Genomic DNA, 6,044 nt, shown 5'->3' on the forward strand with positions numbered 1-6,044 from the left:
AGCTTTGACACACAAATGTGCATCATTGACCAACAGCAAGCTGTTTTGACAGCCCTGATCTTTGGGGGAACTGAGTCTAAGAGTTCAAAATGGAGGAAGCTATCGTATCTTATTAGCTAGTGTTACACCATCCACCTCTGTTTAACTCTCACACTGCAGAACTGCTCCCATGAGAGGAGAGGTTTGCAAAAAGTTATGAGATGGGAGTTGATGGTACAAATACATCTTTTAAATGAACTTTGTGAACTAACTGTCCTGAGGGCTGCACTACGAAGGCAGACTAATGGGTTAGGGATTATGGGTATGTTGAGCCTAAAGCCAGTTTAACTTGGCCTTGGTGACTTATGCTGCACAGCTAACCTGCTCTGGACAAGGTTAACTTCAGACTTTCAGGATTTAAAATCAGCTTTTAAAAAAAGCACCACCCTTTCACTAATCCTGTTCCTAACAATATTCTCTGTGAGAGATAAAGATTATCAGACAGGGAATAGGTTATGTTAATAATGTCACATAATTAAGCCTTCTAATCACAGAGGTGCAAACTGGATGCATCATGTTGGGAACCTACATGCATTTAGGATAGCTGGTGATGCAGAAAATATTTTTTTCCCATTTACTTCAGGTAACATTAACACTTTAAAATTTACACATCATCCATACACGAAAAGAATGATGAAGGCTCAGCAACAATAAACCACTTTGGATTAGGTTTTTATGCTCGATCCTGATTTGCTGCAGCTAATAGAACACCAGTGAGAAAATTGATAAATCTATTATCATAGATAATATTCAACTCAATAACTCAAGTGATTTCCACATATCCACATGTTAGGGTATAATGTCAGACCTAAATGCATTTACTCAGTGTAATGTTTAAATATGGTGTATCAAGTTTAAAGATTGTGCAGTTGTCATGTTAGAAATGAACAGGAGACATTGAGAGCTCACTGAGTGGTAAAATAAATATATCATCTTAAGAATTAGCAGTTCTCTGCAGCGTCCCTCTCTCGCCTTACATGCTCTTCATTGCTCTCCATCATTACAGCTTGTTCCTTTTGACTGAAGCAGGCGACATGCAATCAGTCCATTTTGTGCAGAAGAGGTGTTAGATGACCACCAAATGTCTCTTCTTGTGTGAACAAGCACAAAGCCTGATGAAGAGAATCTTGGTTAGGAGAGGAAGTTCGTAACCATCACGGGACGATTCAGGCTGGCTTGTGTGTTAGCAGTTAGCTCGCCAGCTGTAGTAGTTTACCAATTAGTCCTACAAGAAGTAAATGTCATCTAGTGTCCAGATCCACGGACCACGATGCACAGATCAATTTCGCTGTGCTGCTGTGAGCGGGTCTTTAACGACTCCTCAAATAGATAACAGCCAATCAGAAACAAGTAGTTTCTGTTATGGTGGGACAGTGTGGAAAGATTCAATCAAAAGAAACGGGTTTGTATCAGATGTGTGTGTGTGCTCAGAGGAATAAATAGTAATTTCCTCCCATTTTCAGTAATGTCAGCCACACCCACCTCCTCCTCCATCCTCTCCCTCCCTGTCTCCTCCTGACCCCCTACAGCTTCCTCCTCACACACACACACACACACACACACACACACACACACACACACACACACACACACCAATCTGAGATCAAAGCCCTGTATCTGATCAGACTGATCTGTAATCAGTAGATGTGAACACAGCAGGGATCAGCTGTCTATTAGCATACCACAGATAACAACACACACACACGCACACACTGTGTTATACAGTGAGTCTGTGAATTGTTTGCCATCATGTGGAGCTCTATCAGCAGAGAAGACAAACAGTTACAGACCCGTGATCTGTTGTTTATTTATTATAAGCGGATGCATTTTTCTTTTAGTTTTAATTTTGCTTCCATTTATTTTAGTTTAGATTTTGTAGTTATACATGGCTGTGATGTGAATAAATAAGCAGCCACTTTAATCTATACTGAGTTGGGTTCATAACCAGACTAACAAACAAAACAAAGTGCTACTAAACAACAAGCATGAAATGGAAAAACTAAAGTAGACAAACACAAACATCTAAACCCTACAACAGTCAACAAGTACTTTTCTGTCAGATAAAAAGGGACTATTTATTCTGAAATAGTTCAAAGCTGCTGCGCTGCAGCCAGGTGTGATAGGTGGTCTCTACTTCCATTTAAAATCATCATACAGAGAAAGTTTGAGGCGACGTCATCATTCTGGAGGAACTTGTACACACTGAAACACCAAGTCTAATGATTTCTATGCTCTGGAAATTGTTTTTGAAAAGCTCTGTTTGATGGACAAAGTGCTGTTTTAGTGTGGCTGGAGGGCAGAAACAGACATGAAAATTGCAACCATAGCACCTAAGTGCAGAAGCATCCTGAGACGGTGAGAAAAAATCAGAGGGAAGTGAAAGAGAATGAAGGAAGTACGAAACACCTGACTGCTGCGTTGTGTGTGTGATTGAGGGACTGCTACTACACTGGCTGTTTTGTTTAAACTGGTCTTCCTGGCCTCTGTCCTGGCTGCAGCATGCTCTCTCTCTCATCTCCCTGCAGCTTATCTGCTTCACGTCTTCTGTCCTCTCGTCCATCTAGTATCTGCCGTGACCTCTGACCTCCTAACTGCTGGCTGAGTGGAAGTTCACAGTGACCTCAGTGGAGCCATCACACAACTATCGGGATGCTATTGGTGCGAGCAGGGACACCGAAGGCTGAGAGAGTCCTTCAGTAACCTGATATGTGAGATCACACCCAAACAAAAGCACTTAAACCTGAAAACTGTTTACAGGTTGTAGTGTAGGCTTTAATCATTGGCGTGCCTGGCTAACTGTCTTGCTACCTTCAGTAGTATTGTATATATTAGTATAGTAATGCCAAGCATTACTTCCAAGGCCAAAGAATGCATCATTAACTACTACTATATTATTTTGTGTGGTCACAAGTTTGTAAGCTCAGCATCCACTCAGGGTTAAGTCAGAATAAAATAACACGTTTTATAATGCAGAATTAAAATGAGAGACTGTCAAATGCCAACAGGGCTGAAATATGAAGCCAGTGTGGAGGTGCCAAAAACTTCAGTTCCTCCAATGGCTACATGAGGCAGGCTCCGAAAGCGAGCCAATCCCCAAAGACCCCCGTATTAAAATGCAAAATTTACAGCAGACATTAACATATTTACAGCCTGGTACAAAGAACAAGTAACTCACTTGTTTGAATTATATTAAGGCTTAAAGTCATACATAATCCCGGGCATGGGCACAACTCGGAGTGACAGATAGCCGCTAGGTTTTAGCAACCGGGCTTCATTTGGTCCGACTCAGCTCCACCCACGCTCCGCCTCTCTCATTTTTGGGTTACCCGGAGGGACCACTGTCACTGAGCTTCACAATGGCTCTTCATAAAGCTACGGGTGACATCATGGGAACTACGTCCATGTTTTATACAGTCTATAAAGATTATACACATCTCCTAAAAGAGCAGTACAATGCTGTTTCTTTGTCTTCAACATGGATCATCACCTGAGGAAAATCCAGCTCTCTGATTGACAGGTAGCAACAGGTCAACAGTTCAAGCACAGTTTTGGTTAACCAAAGCAACACACTTCAGACTCTGTTAGCACTTAACTGAGCGGTTAAACCAACCTAAGCATGGGTGGAACTGACTGCAAACACTTTAAACACGGAGGAGGATTAAACACGGCCACTCTTTGTTCTTTGGGTCAGTGGACGTGGTTTAAGTGACGGAACGGACTCCCAGGTGTCCTGATATAACACAGTAATGGACTCAGAGGAGGAAACATGACTCTGCTTGGAGTCACTTTTTTTTAACGACATAAGGACCCTGTGTGGGAGGGTGGGAACAGTAGCCGGTCAGATTCCAGCATAATAACTGCAGGGTCGTTAACAGGAAATACCAACAAACACACTGAGTGAATGTATATGTGTGTGCGTAGCATAGAGTTCCTGTCTGACATTCACCCAAACAGTCTGTCTGCTGCACAACTGTCTCTCTGTCTAGAACTATTTTTATCAGAGTGCTTAAAATCAGAACGACATTTCATGATGAATAGAGGTGTTAAGTGTAAAATGTGAAGTGCTGAACAGGACAAGCTGCTCTTTAGACTTTTTTGAGTTGAAGAAAGTTTGGTACGCTCCTTTATTCTCTTTAATCTTGTATGTATTTATGTGTGAAAAGACACAAAGATACTCTAAATAAACAGTGTTGAAAAATTTGCCCTCTTTTCTTGGCGACCCTCTGGTTTATTTACTGGTCTGGAATAAATGAATCACAGAGCGGTTTGAGTTCTTAGTGACTCTTTCAGGACAAATATTCTTCCCCCAAACTTCAGCTGAACTCAGTTAACACCAGCTATTCATCATCCCAGCCTCCAAACTACTTAGAAGGTCATTGTTTACTGAGTCCAGTGACACTAGATTAAAACAATTTGAATCACACAATGTAGTTCATCCACTGAATTTATTTTTAGTGAATATTTACACAGAACAGCTGGATGGATGAGTTAACTATTTGAGTAACTGCAATAACACATTACCAGCATCCTCAGCTGTACTTTATGTTTATTGCTCATTAGCAAATGTTAGCATGCTGATATGCTCAACTAAGATGGTGAATATTACTATTGTATTTGCACTGCATTGCATTTTAGCATGTTGGTGTTATCATTTAGCTGAGGCACTGCTGCTGCCACCAGTGTGACTGTAATCTCTCTCTATTTACCATATATGCACTGTGTTTGTTTTATTTGAGTGTCTGAGTGTGGGAATGGAATGAAAAGAACACTAAAAACTCTAAATTTTTCAGCAATGACACAAAACTATGATAATTCACTAGTGTTCGAAATCCAGCGTCTAAACTGTCATAGAGTAGTAGAATGAGTGAATGAGGGGGTGATTCTGCAATCTATTTTATAAATTCAACTTTTTGCTGGCTCACCCAGTTTTTTTTTGTTTTTTGCCACAGCCCTCTGCATCAGGACCCCCACTATTTCACCCAATGATAATTCATTCATTCAATTCATTTAACCTTTATTTAAACTCAGAAATACATTGAGGTAGAGACCTCATTTACAATGTAGCTGAGTGAAACAATAAAAACAAAAGCACTTAGACATGGAAAAAGCCAAAGAGAAAATTACATAAAACGTACATAAAAGTGCAACAAGAATAATGCAGGTAAGAACACTGCCTTAATTATTCTTCATAGTGTTAGAAGTGTCACTTCAGATGAGCAGGATTACAGACCACATAACAGCTGTGAGGTCACACTGTGGTTACACTCCGATAATGGAATTATACCCTAAACTTCTTTAATTGTCAATAAACTATAAGTAGGTTTTAAGAAGTATCAGCTTATGTCTTCTCTTCCTTTATGGTCCAGCAGTGGTGAAAGAAGTACTCAGAGTAGTAATGCTACAGTGTAGACATAGTTTTTTTTACAAGTAAAAATCCTGCATTCAAAATGTTACTGCAGTAATTGTACAAAAGTGTTAGGATCAAAATAACCTAAAATACAAAAAGTAGAGAAGCCTGTTTATTATGCAGCATTTCAGAGTAATATATACAGTATATATCTATCCTGTATATTATATTATTGGAGTACATTATTGGTGCATTAATGTGTACTTTACTTAAGTGTTACAGCTGTAGAGCGTTGGGCTGATTCCTCCAGGTAGGATTAGAGTCTTGCTGTATTTTAACCAATAACAACAAATTCTATTCTATATAACTAATCTGAAACTGCAAAACAAATCGTGGAGTAAAAAGTAGAATATTTCCTTCTGAATTGCAGTAGTATAGAAGGCCTAAAAGGCAGACAAAAATGGGAATAAGTAAGGTAATGTACCAATACCTGAAAATTGTACCCAAGTAAAGTGCTTCTGTTACTTTGTACCGCTGGTCCGGAGTCACATCTGTACCGTTCAAACTGTGTGTTTGTTGTTCCTACAGCTGTATATGAAGAGAATTTGTATGTTTCAGTGTTCAGACACAAAATCAGATTACAGCCACACTGACTCCA

This window comes from Chaetodon auriga, chromosome 13 (genome assembly GCF_051107435.1).
Source record: "Chaetodon auriga isolate fChaAug3 chromosome 13, fChaAug3.hap1, whole genome shotgun sequence".
Lineage (NCBI taxonomy): Eukaryota > Metazoa > Chordata > Actinopteri > Chaetodontiformes > Chaetodontidae > Chaetodon > Chaetodon auriga.